General features: G+C 43.9%; 1 protein-coding gene across 1 annotated transcript in view; it reads left to right on the forward strand.

Annotated features, from left to right (window-relative positions):
• Window positions 1-13,659, forward strand: part of LOC140205083 (N-acetyl-beta-glucosaminyl-glycoprotein 4-beta-N-acetylgalactosaminyltransferase 1-like) — an 872,662-nt gene that overhangs the window by 695,792 nt on the left and 163,211 nt on the right. The gene's annotated exons all lie outside the window — the stretch shown is intronic.

A 13,659-nucleotide genomic window follows, 5' to 3' on the forward strand; every position in this document is an offset into this window, starting at 1 on the left:
CCTCCTAAGGGTTCTTTTGCCTAATGCTCCCAAATCACCTCTGGTTCATTATATAATACCCAATCCAGTGTAGCCAATCCCCTCATAGGCTCACTGACAAACTGCCCTAAGAAGCCATCTCATATGTTGGCATTCAACAAACTTAGTCTCCTGAGATCCATTTCCAACCTGATTATCCCAGTTGACCTGGGTGTTGAAATCTCCCATGACTATCATAACATTGCCCTTTTGACACGCCTTTTCTATTTCCTGTTGTAATCCAGGTCCACGTCCCACCTACTGTTGGGTGGCCTGTGTATAACCACCATCAGGGTTCTTTTACCCTTGCAGTTTTTTAACTCAACCCACAAGAATTCAACATTTTGCGATTCTATGTCAGATCTTTTTTATGAATTTGGTGCCATTCTTTACCAGTAGAGACACACACCCCCACCTCCACCCCCACCTTCCTATCCCTCCAATACAATGTGTAGCCATGGACATTCGGCTCCCGACTACAATCATCCATCAGCCACAACATCATACCTGACAATCTGTTATCGTGCAACAAGATCATCCACCTTATTTCTTTTACTCTGTGCATTGAGATGAAACACTTTGAATGCTGCATTTGCTACCCTATTTGATTCTGTATCCCTAATGCACTGATACTAACCCTGCTGGCTGCAATTATGTCCTACCTTCTGCCTGCCCTTCCTGACAGTCTGATTGCACACTATCTTTGCTTTTTACCATCCGTCCTATCCTGAGTCCCTTCACTCCAGTTCCCACCCTTCTGCCAAATTAACATAAACCCTCCCCTACAGCTCTAACAAACCTGCCTGCAAAAATATTGGCTCCCCTTGGGTTTAGATGTAACCCATCACTTTTGAACAGGTCATACCTCCCCCAGAAGAGATCCCAATGATTCAAGAACCTGAAGCCCTTCCCCCTGCACCAGCTTCTCAGCCACGCATTAATTTGCCAAATCATCCCGTTTCTACCCTTACTGGCACTTGGTACAGGCAGCGATGCAGAAATTACGACCCAGGAGGTCCTTAGCTATATCTCCAAATTCTCTTTTCAGGACCTCTTTGTTTTCCTTCCTACGTCATTGGTACCAATATGTACCAAGACATCTGGCTGCTCTCCCTCCCTCTCCAAAATGTTGTCAACGTGATCCAAGACATCCCGGACTCTGGAACCTGGGAGGCAACCTACCATCCTGGTGTCCCATTCACGTCCACAGAATCTCCTGTCTGTTCCTCTGACTACAGAAACCCCTATCACCGCTGTTCCCTTCTTCTCCCTCTTTCTCTTCTGCACCATGGACCTATGCTCAGTGCTGGTAATCCAGGCTCCATGGCATTCCTCTGGGAAGTCATTCCCCACAACAGCATCCAAAGCAGTATACATATTATAGAGGGGAATGGCCGCAGGGGCGCTCTGTGCTAACTGCCTATTCACATTTCCATTTCTTCTGACAGTCACTCAGTTACTTGCCTCCTGCAACTTCGGGGTGACTATTTCCCTCTAACTCTGATTGACTATCTCCTCGTTCTCCCATACTGGACAAATGCTGGACAATCTTAAGAGGTACAATTTTTAAAAAACATTTTTTCCCACACATTTTTGGAGCTCAAGGCAGCTAAAGGCAATGAACAGTGACATGGTTTTAAAGAAGTAGAAAATTGTGCATGGTTTATTCACACAAATGCTGGAGGAACTCAGCAGATCAGGCAGCATCTACATATGAAGGAGACTAAACAGTCAATGTTTTGGGTCAAGACCCTTCATTACGACTGTCGTATTTTGAAAGATTTGCTCCTTATTCCTCTTCATAGATGCTGCCCGACCAGCATTTTGTGTGTTGCTCTGCATTTCCAGCATCTGTAGAATCTGTTTGTGTTTATGAATTGATCAGATAGTCTGTTTACAAAATAAAAACAACAACTGCTGGAAACACATCAGACAGCATCTATGCAAAGAGAAATAAGGTTAACACTTCAAATTTTGTCTGAACTCACAAAGAGAATATCAAGTTATTTTAAGTCACAGTGAGGTTTAGGAGGGTGGGTTGGACTAGAAGAAGGGAAACAACTTTACAGAGATGCTTCCATATTTTATGATGACCACTGAGGTTTCTAAAGTAGCTGGTCTGAGACTGGACTGTCATTTTTGCACTGATTCCAACAGTTACCAGGCTTGCATCTTGCAACAATTGTAGGCACCACGTTTTTTCCCCTCACGTGGTCCAGTCAGTACATCAAGCATGCCATGGTACAGCATGAGCTTCACAGACATGCCCTCCCAAACCACAGTGACTTCACCATTTTGAAGAATGCAATTCTTTGTTATTCCAGTGTAAAATTTGTGTATTGAGTGATTCCAGTGACTTGTACACGAGATCCACAAAGAACTTAGCCAAACTGTGTGCAGTACATTCAAGGGGTCTTCACAGTCTGCTCCTGGAACTTCTTACAAGCATGGCTGTGGCGTAGAAAGTAGTAAGTCACAAGACACAATTCTCAAAGGGCTGACAGACTTAAAAATAGCAATTATTGCTCACAACCAGTATTCTCATGAGTTTAATTCTTGTGGTGAGATTCTTGTGTAGGTGGATTTTCATGCACTGATGAAAACATCTAAATTCTAATAATTATTCCTTTTGTAAGACCATAATATCATATGATACAGCAGTGGTCCCCAACCACCGGGCCGCAAAGCACGTGCTACCACGCCGCGAGGAAACAATATGAGTCAACTGCATCTTTCCTCATTCCCTGTCACGCCCACTGTTGAACTTGAACGCACGCGAGGTCATTACCCATGCAAGGTCATCAGTCGGTCATTAACCTGCAACTACTCGATGAGTAAAAAACAAACGTCGCTTGAGAGTTTCTTTGGAAGAGATGGTAGGGGACATAAAAGGCCAAACGATTATGATAATGCAGAGACAGCTGAGGCTAAGAATGCAAAAAAAAAGAAAGTTTCTTTCAACAGAAAATACGACGTATTGTCCATAAAATATAGCTTTATTGTGACCGGTGACTCGCACACTCCAAGCCCCCCCTGTGTGATAAGTGGAGACAAGTTGTCTAATGAGGCAATGGAGCCCTCAAAGCTGCTTCGGAACCTTGAGTCCAAGCACCCCGCACTTAAAGAAAACCCTTTGAGTTTTTTGAGCAGGAAAAAAGTGAGCAAGTGCTGAGAGCCACCACCTCCACGAATGCTGCTGCTCTGAGAGCGTCGTACTTAGTGGCTAGCCATATTGCTAAGGCTAAGAAGCCTTTCACTGTTGGTGAAGAATAGATTCTGCCTGCTGCCAAGGACATGTGTCGTGAACTGTTGGGAGAAGCTGCAGCTAACAAGATGGCACAGGTTTCTCCTTCAGCTACCACAGTTTCAAGGAGAATCGATGACATAGCGGAGGACATCGAAGCACAGCTGTTGGAACGGCTTAATGAGTCTAGTTTCACTACCCGAGTCAAAGAGGTTGCTCCTGAATGCCAGTCTGTGTCATACACAAGGAAATGATGGCTAGCCGAAAAATGTCACCTGAACTTAACAGCATATTGAGTGACGTTGTTGAAATTATCAATCACATCATAGCAAAAGCCCTTAACTCACGTCTGTTTGAGCAGCTTTGCGAGGAAATGAATGCAGAGCACTAACGTCTTCTCTTACACACTGAAGTCAGGTGGCTATCAAGGGGGAGAGCCCTGGCCAGGGTTTTTGAGTTAAGAGAGCAGCTACAGAGATTTCTTTCAAGAAAGAAGTCACCACTGACAGCACATTTCAGTGACGAGGAGTGGATAGCAAAACTCGCTTATCTGTGTGACATCTCCAACCTGCTCTATGAACTTAATTTGTCATTTCAGGGGAGAATGACAACTGTCTTCAAGTTGGCAGATAAAGTGTCTGCTTTCAAAGCCAAACAGGAACTGTGGGGACAGCGAGTGGACAGGGGCATATTTGACATATTCCCAATATTAGCTGGGAATTTGGGAGAGACTGAGGCTCACAGCTGGTGCGCGAACACCTATCAGGAAATGAGTTATTAACTTCAAACTTTCTGCATAATCACTCAAAGAATTGAACTGCACATGCATGTAACAAGAGCTGTATGACTCTTCTCCTTCTGTCTTAGGCCACGAACCTATCAATCACCCCTGCTGTGGACCACTTTCTGGAGGTCCAAGACGCCAACTTCTACAAAGAAGGGATCCGTATGTTCCACAACCGCTGGACTTAGTGTGTACATGTAGGAGGGGACTATGTTGAAAAATAAATGTGCTAGGTTTTCTAAAACTGACTCCTTCTACCTTAGGCCACAAACTTATCAATCACCCCTCGTACAATTGTATCAGTCTGAATTAATCAGTCTGAGGGCCTGGGGGAAGAAGCTGTCCTGGAGCCTGTTGGTCCTGGCTTTTATGCTGGGGAACCATTTCCTGGATGGTAGCAGCTGAAACAGTTTGTGCTTGGGGTGACTCGGGTCCCCAATGATCCTTCGGGTCCTTTTTACACGCCTGTCTTTGTAAATGACCCGAATAGTGGGAAGTTCACATCTACAGTTGTGCTGGGCTGTCCGCATCACTCTCTGCAGAGTCCTGTGATTGAGGGAAGTACAGTTCCCATACCAGGCAGTGAAGCAGCCAGTCAGGATGCTCTCAATTGTGCCCCAGTAGAAAGGTCTTAGGATTTGGGGGCCCATACTAAACTTTTTCAACCTTCTGAAGTGAAAGAGGCGTAGTTGTGCTTTTTTCACCACATAGCTGGTATGTACAGACCACATGAAATCCTGACGACTGTGACATTCCTCTGTTAGGTCAACCCTCCCCATCCTCAACAGTATCCAAAGTTGTTGAGGGGGATGGCCACAGGGGTACTCTGCACTGGCTCCTGAATCCCTCTCTCCTTCCTGACTGTCATCCTTTTTCCTGAAAACTGCACCTTGGGTGTAACTACCTCTCTATATGTCCTATATATCACCCTTCAGCTTCCTCAATGATCCAGAGCTCATCCAGTTCCAGCTCCTTAATGTGGATTGTTAGAACATGCAGCTGGATGCACTTCTCACAGTTGTAGTCTTCAGGGACACTGGACATCTGCCTGCCTTCTCACATCCTGCAAGTGGAGCATTCAGATATCCTGTCTACTGTCCTAGCTGAGCAGATATAAAAAAGGGAAGGAAAGCAAAACTTAACCTAGAGCTTTTCTTTAGATTTCTCCAATTGAAGCCTCTCTTCTCAGAAGCCTCGAAGGGCTAAAGCCTCAACATGACCACTCTGCCTCTGCCCACTCAGATGATAGCTGCTGCAATTGCCACCATCTTCCTTTAATTTGCTCTTGCTAATCAATCCCAAAAGCCATTTGGTTGCTTGTCAAAACTTTTTCTAAATTGCCGCGAAACTCTGCTTTTAAAATCTGAATCTCCATCCAAAATAAAAGATAGCTCTTTAACGCACTCCCTGCCATGGATTGTCCAACTCAGACAAAACTGGCAAAAAGCTCTGCTTAAATCTTGAATGTGGACCTGACTGAAAGGTAGCTCTTTTCACGCACTGCCTCTTGCTGATTGGTGGCTCTTCAACTCAGAGGAACTGCCGCGAAACTCTTCCTTTAAAATCTTGATCATCGACTTGATTAAAAGGTAGCTCTCTAATGCACTTCCTGCCATGGATTGTGTCTTGTGTATTCCTTTTCTTTGTACAAGTGCTTACTTTTCTCCTTACTGAGTACTTGGATAAATTGGTAACCCTCCTTTTAGAGCTAATCAAAGTACGTGTGTCAAAAGTTTTTTGTGTTGGAGCACACAGTGTTTACTATTAACAGACTGTACAATTTATTTAAAAGATTAGCTTCAGCAATCTGCTGTTTGTTATTAAAGTTGTCACTTTAAATTATACAGAAGGAAGATTCAAAAAGTTGAAATCTAAAGAAATTTGGTAAAGAACACATCTGATTTGAAATTCCTCTCGACAGGAAGCCTGGCACTCCTGTCTGTGAAACTGTTTTCTCTTCACAAAGGAAGCCTTTGAGTTTCAGAATTTCTGAACTGTTAGCTGGAATGCATGTAGCAAATTTCAATGGGAGATTTCATTGAAATGGGTGTCTCGTCTGTGTGCTGTTTGTGTTGCTGTTGGACCTGGTTGTGATTTCTCTTTGAATGTGTTTACAGCAATGAGAAGTCCACTCTGGAGGTTGATTGCAGACTGAGCAAACAGACTGTACAAAGTTGCAGTGCAAACTCGTACTGCCACATACTTGCTGGTATGTGCTAAGCAGAAGGCAGACAACTTCCTGTCATTTGCAATATCAGACCTTCCTGATGCCTTGGCCAAACCATCTCTGGTATTCAGGAAGAGTGGTGGAGTTGGAGGAGAGGCCACCCTTCACAGCTGGTATAAACAAACAAATAAATGAAACTGTGTGTATTTAGTTCCTGTCATGAACTCAGGAGTGTCAGAGCATAACGTAGTGCAGGGGTCCCCAACCTTTTTTGCACTGCGGACCGGCCGACCCGGGGTGGGGGGGGTGGGTAGGGTTGCCAACGGACAAGAGTAGAGCCGAATTGTTTACACAGAGACTACAATGACCACGAAGCCTTGCACGGGCACCAGTGTGCATGCGTGTACGTGCCGATTTTTTCTACAAATCATTTTTGGCGATTCTGTGGGGGGGATGGTTGTTAATCACAACCGGAATATAGGTGATAAGTGGCTAATACACTCAATTTCGTTTCTAAAGGGGTTTATCTATTGAATTTAATATTAAACACACAGCGCCTATTTTCCTCGCATGAATATAGCGATAAGTCAATTATCAGGGGAGCTTGAAGTAAGTGTTGAACGAACTTCCAGTAGAAGTGGTAGAGGCAGGTTCGATATTATTTAAAGAAAAATTGGATAGGTATGTGGACAGGAAAGGAATGGAGGGTTATGGGCTGAGTGCAGGTCGGTGGGACTAGGTGAAAGTAGCGTTTGGCATGGACTAGAAGGGCAGAGATGGCCTGTTTCCGTGCCGTAATTGTTATATAAGTAAGTCAATAGCATCATAACATTTTAAGTAACATTTGGATATTAAACACACAGCGCATATTTTCCCCGTGTGAACATATAAAATCAAATACCAATATCGCTGAATCAGTGGGAGCCCTGGGCTTGTTTCCCTGCAACCAGATGGTCCCATCGAGGGGTGATGGGAGACAGCGATACTCAAACGGGGTTCCTTATGTCCAGTCCATTATGCAATTTGGTTTTCGTTGCATTCATTTCAGAGATATGTTGGAAATGGAAGCAATGTTTTCAGTGCTTTCGTGGCTATCTCAGGATATTCAGCCTTGACTTTGATCCAAAATGCCGGCAGAGATGTTACGTCAAACATACTTTTCAGCCCGCCGTCATTTGCAAGCTCGAGGAGTTGATCTTCTTCCAGAGCTGACATGGATGACACGCGGGTAATGACCTCGCAGGTGTAATGGCTCAACATTGGGCATGACAGGGAATGAGGAAAGATGCAGCTGACTCCTATCGCCAAATCAGATCATTTCCTCGCGGCCTGATGGTGCATGCTTTTTTTTTGGTGGTTGGGGACTGCTGACTTAGTGTACACATACACAGCAAATTGTTACAACAATGCTCAAAATATGGTGGGTTTGGACAAGATTAGCATATCAGACAAGATTGTGGTCTTTGATAACAAACCAATCTCGTCAAACTAATTGGTATAGCTGCTGACATGCCTTCTTCACAATTGCATTGATATCTGGGCCCAGGAAAGATCCTCTGAGACGTTGATTCCCAGAAACTTGAAGCTGGCACCCTTTCCACCATTGACCCCTCAATGAGAATTGGTGTGTGTTCTCCCAACTTCCCCTTCCTGAAGTGCACATCAGAATTGTAATCAGGTTTAATATCACTGGCATATGTCATGAAATTTGTTGACTTTGCAGCAGAACAACGCAATACATAATAATAGAAAGAATGTTAATTACAGAAAGTATATAATCGATAAATAAGTAGTGCAAAAATAGAAATACAAAATTAGTTCATGGTTATAATATTCATTCAGAAATTGGATGGCAGAAGGGAAGAAGCTGTTCCTGAATCATTGAGTGTGTGCCTTCAGGCTTCTGCGCCTCCTTCCTGGCGGTAGCAATGAGAACAGGGCATGTCCTGGATGATCAGAGTTCTTCATGATGGACGCCACCTTTTTGAGGCATCGCTCCTTGAAGATGTCCTGGATACTACAGAGGCTAGTGCCCATGATGGAGCTGAGTAGGTTAACAACTCTTTGCAGCTTATTGCAATCCTGTGCATTAGCAACCCCCACCCCATACCAGATGGGAATGCAGCCAGTTAGAATGCTCTCCACAGTACATCTGTAGAAATTTGAGGTGTCTTTGGCGAAACACAAATCCCTCAAACTCCTAATGAAATATAGCCACTGTCATGCCTTCTTTATAGCTGCATCAATATGTTATATCAATTTATATCAATTCTATGTTCTTGCTGAGAGAGAATGCAAGATTGTTGCTGTGACACGATTCAATCAGCCGAACTATCTTGCTCATGTTGGACACCTTCAAAAGGCAGTGCCTCAAGAAGGCAGCATCCTCAAGGATCCGCACTCTCTGGGGCATGCACTCTTCTCAATACCAGCATCAGAGAGGACATACAAGAGTCTGAAGATGCACAGTCAACATTTTAGGAACAGTTTCTTCCCCACAGCCCCCCCACCCCCCACCATCGGATTTCTGGGTGATTCATTCCTCACTATTCTTCTTTTGCAGTATTTATTTATTTATTTATCTATTTGTTTGTTTATTGGTGTGACTTATAGTAATTTTTTATCATCCACTGTACTGCTGCCACAAAACAACAAATTCCACAACACATGTCAATGAGAGTAAACCTAAATATTCTAATTTCCTTCCTCCAGAGGACCATAGCCACACCTTCACTAAATGAGCCCTGAAATGCCAAAAGAGTGTGAACTCACAGACTGATTGCTAATGTCACAACTAGAATTAGAATCAAAGAATATATTTAGACAACCAACTGCAATATCAAAAATAACTGCTTTTGCATAGTTATACAAGTTGTCAGTTATTATCAATGGCAATCCTTCTATTCATTTATATCACTTCCAGTTAAATGCTGCCTGTTCGTTAGTATTTCCTTGAGCTTTTGTGTTGAGAATAATTAAGCTTGGTAGTGTATTCCACTTAAAGCATGGGTTTTGTTTCCTGAGTACAAAACCTCACAATACGCTGAGGCACAGTCTCAGTGTAAAGATTCAAAGTACATTTATTATCAAAGTACATATGCAGTATATAACTCTGAGATTCATCTTCCCACTGACAGCCGTGAAACAAAGAAAACCATGGAACCTGTTCAAAGAAAAACATCAAACCCCAGCATGCAAAAGAAATCACACAAATGGCAATAAAACAAGCAATTACACAGAATATAAAACACTACATCTCAATTCAGTTCATTCTAGAGCTGTGTCGTTCATTATCTGCAGGCCTCACCAATCAAAATCACACAAAAAAGCAACAAAAAAAAGGAGGATCTAGAAACCAGAAACACATCATATCTGCAGAGTTCAATGCACAAACCGTGCCAATTAAAATGTACCCAAGTGTAACTGCACCGGTCCAATGAAATAATGGTCATGCAACATACAGATGTCTTTGAAGATTTATTTTTATTTCCCTCTCTCTTTCTTCAATAGACACCGTGAAAACTACAAAATAAAGGACATAGAAGTTTGAAACATACATCTCTCAGTCTTTTAAAGTCTCTCAAGCTAGTGTCCGCCAATAAACAGGCCTAAACACGTTAGCACATCAGAAGTGTGCTGAAATCAAATAAATCACTAAAACGTATCACACTGTTCATATAAAGGCACTGCAACAACATTATATAAACATTTTTTTTAAATGACCGTGTGCACTTCTTGGACCACATGCAGAATGAGGTTATTTTAGGGCCATGTGTCTTTCTCTGCTTTCATGTTGGTTCTGACCCATAATGCCACAGTCATGCTTTTATCAAACTCTGGTCATGTGACCATTACACTCTGCATTAAATAAACCTTACATAAAATATTTTAAGGTGATAAAATATTCATGAATTTATGACAAAAACATATAAATAAACATCTCAATAAAACATGTCCCTGAGACAGTTACACCAAGACTCAGGACTCTAGCAGCATCGAGCGAAAGGGAGAAAGAGACCATTCAAATGCAGGGACCTTCCTCAGGGGGCAGCAGACACGAGGGAGAGAGAAACCATCACTGCAGACACCCTCCTTTGGTTGCAGTGAGTGGGTGGCTGCTAGATAGCACTGAACACCCGCTCACCTTCCGTTCTTGCCTCGATGATTTCAATCTTCCTCCTCACTTTAATTGGAGAAGTTGTCAGGAAATTGAGTCAGTCATGGGCTTGTGCCCTGTCTCCAGGCTTCTTGGCCTTGAGGCCGCACACTTCACTTGAAACCTCACTGAACTTCCTTGGAGACAGCAGAGCGCCAAATCGCTCAATCAGCTGGAAAACACACCACCAGAATGTAGATCACAGGCTCCAACAGTAGCAGAACCACATTTGTAGGAAAAAAGATGTGAAAGAAGTAGATTCGTGAACCATATGAAATATTTCGCTGTTGGTCGCATTGTTTGCTGGTGCCATCTTCTTCTAGTGTACAGTTGGGCATCACTTACGCAGAGCCCAGTAAGGCAGAAGTAGACATATTACATGAGTTTGACATTCCCGCTGTTTCAGCAGTAAGCTAACCATCTGCCTCATGATGGGCAGAATATGCCAAGGTGGTTCGCTTTTCCATCGAACCTGCTGACATAGTGGTTCTTTTGGTTCTCTGTTGGCCCACTCATTCCACCTAACGGAGACAAACTGGCTGACTGACTTGTCACAACAATTCCCTTCTTGTTTAAGCAAGTCAAAGATGACTAATAACTGATACTTTAGCAGTTATCTTATGCCTATTCATTAGGGATATTATATGACCCAAGCTGGAATAATCCTTGGTGCATCAGCACTAAATCCAGCTGTATCCTCATTTAAAAATGTAAACACGAGGAATTCTGCAGATGCTGGAAATTCAAGCAACACACATCAAAGTTGCTGGTGAACGCAGCAGGCCAGGCAGCATCTCTAAGAAGGGATACAGTCGACATTTCGGGCCGAGACCCTTCGTCAGGACTAACTGAAGGAAGAGCTAGTAAGAGATTTGAAAGTGGGAGGGGGAGGGGGAGATCCAAAATGATAGGAGAAGACAAGAGGGGGAGGGATGGAGCCAAGAGCTGGACAGGTGATTGGCAAAAGGGATATGAGAGGATCATGGGAATGGGATGTGGAAATAAAATGTGTGGCCACTAGGAGATCCTGCTTTCTCTGGCGGACATGCATCCCATTCCCATTCTGATATGTCTATCCACAGCCTCCTCTACTGTAAAGATGAAGCCACACTCAGGTTGGAGGAATAACACCTTACATTCCGTCTGGGTAGCCTCCAACCTAATGGCATGAACATTGACTTCTCTAACTTCCGCTAATGCCCCACCTCCCCCTCGTACCCCATCCGTTATTTATTTATATACACACATTCTTTCTCCCTCTCTCCTGTTTCTCCCTCTGTCCCTCTGACTATACCCCTTGCCCATCCTCTGGGACTTCCCCCCCCCCTTTTCTTTCTCCCTAGGCCTCCTGTCCCATGATCCTCTCATATCCCCTTTTGCCAATCAACTGTCCAGCTCTTGGCTCCATCCCTCCCCCTCCTGTCTTCTCCTATCATTTTGGATCTCCCCTTCCCCCTCCCCCTCCCACTTTCAAATCTCTTACTAGCTCTTCCTTCAGTTAGTCCTGACGAAGGGTCTCGGCCCGGGACATCGACAGTACCTCTTCCTAGAGATGCTGCCTTGCCTGCTGCGTTCACCAGCAACTTTGATGTGTATCCTCATTTGCACATTTGGGATCTTGATGTCAATTTTCCAGGTTTCTTCTACTTGTACAATTAACCATTAACCATTAAAAGGCTTAGTTCCAGTTGCGGCTTTACCTTCAATTTGAAGCGACCCTTTTTCCACGTATTCCAATATACGTCAGCTTGAACTAACTACCTTCCTTTTGTTTCCCCTGGTGCCATGGAATAAATACCCGCAGGGTCCAGGGGACCCTTGGCTAAAATCAAATGAAGGTTCAGGTAGGCTAGGTGGGACTATGATCAATCTTAGGCAGAAAACCAGCATAAACATTGGTTCTGTTTTACAAGTCAGATGTTAAAAAAAGTCAGACTTCTCAGAAAAATGCAAGAAGATCACTTGAAAAGTCGGCAGCGCGTGAGCAGATGGAAATTAATCCCGGTCTGAGCGAGATGATGCATTTTGGGAAGTTATCTAGGGTAAGATATATGCAGTAAATGATTGAAATTGATTTATTATTGTCACATGTACTGAAATACAATGAAAAGCTTGTCTTGCAGACTGTTCATACAGATTAGCTCATTACACAGTTGTTACGTACCCCGTAACTGGGTTGCCAAACCAGCAGAAATGGATCACTCAGTTGGAGTCTGGATTACTAGAACTAAGAAAGTTTTATTAAAGAAACAAGCAACACAGTACTCTAATCAAAAGGATAATAAATGCAACAGTTCAGCAATGATAAGCACACATGTACACAGAATTAAGATAACAGGATCAATCAAGCTCTATCGTTGTCTAGGGGTAAATGACCAGTTTCAAAGTGACGCAAAGTTCAGTTCAATTGAATTCAGTTCAGTTCGCAGTAATCACTGCCGTGGGAGATGGACAGTGGGGGGAAGGAGAGAGAGAGCAAAACGAATGAATATTCAAACAGCTTCCACACAGACCTTCGACATTCTTCGCAGTCAGCTTTCGGGCGAGCCCTTTGTGATGTCATCTGAGGTCACCGACCGTGACCCCTCCGTTTCCAGATACGATCGTTTCTCTGCGGTGAACCTGGCACCCAGGCAAGGGTGGACACACACCAGGTTCCTGCCAATCGTGCCTTTCCACCCTGTGCATCTATGGCTTGATCCCGCGACCAGCCATCCAAAACTTCCCACCGACTTGTGGGAGATGCACCGCTCCCAGGGTCTCGTTACTTCGGGGTGTCGTGCGTGTCGCCTTAGCGAACCTGTCCCTTTTTATCCCCCTGCTGGGGTATCGCCTGTCCATCACTTCAAACGGTTCAGAGTTCAAAGGGGGAGCCGATCTTGACAGCTGTCCTTCCGTTACTCTCTCCCGTCCCTTCATTAACATCTCCAAATGCTGCTCCATTGTTTTCCTTATCTCTCTTTCTCCTGAAGACAGGTGGCAGACCAACTGCTGATCCCACTGGTGCCAGCCCAGGCCAGCTAACATCTTAATTTATGTGTATTCTCGTCACACAGTGCACTGAGGTAAAACAAGGTAGGGTACTAACTAAGGAACGCGGATGAGCAGAGAGAATCAGGGATTAAATCCGTTGTTCCTGAAAGTGGCAACGTACTAGGTAGCTGGGGTGGTGAAGAAGGAATATTGTTTGCTTGCCTTCATGTGTCAGGGAAGAGAATATAAAAGTTAGGGCATTATGTTGCTCCTTTGCAGTACCCTGGTTAGGTCACTCTTAGAGTATTGGATGTAGT

This window comes from Mobula birostris, chromosome 11 (assembly GCF_030028105.1).
Source record: "Mobula birostris isolate sMobBir1 chromosome 11, sMobBir1.hap1, whole genome shotgun sequence".
NCBI lineage: Eukaryota > Metazoa > Chordata > Chondrichthyes > Myliobatiformes > Myliobatidae > Mobula > Mobula birostris.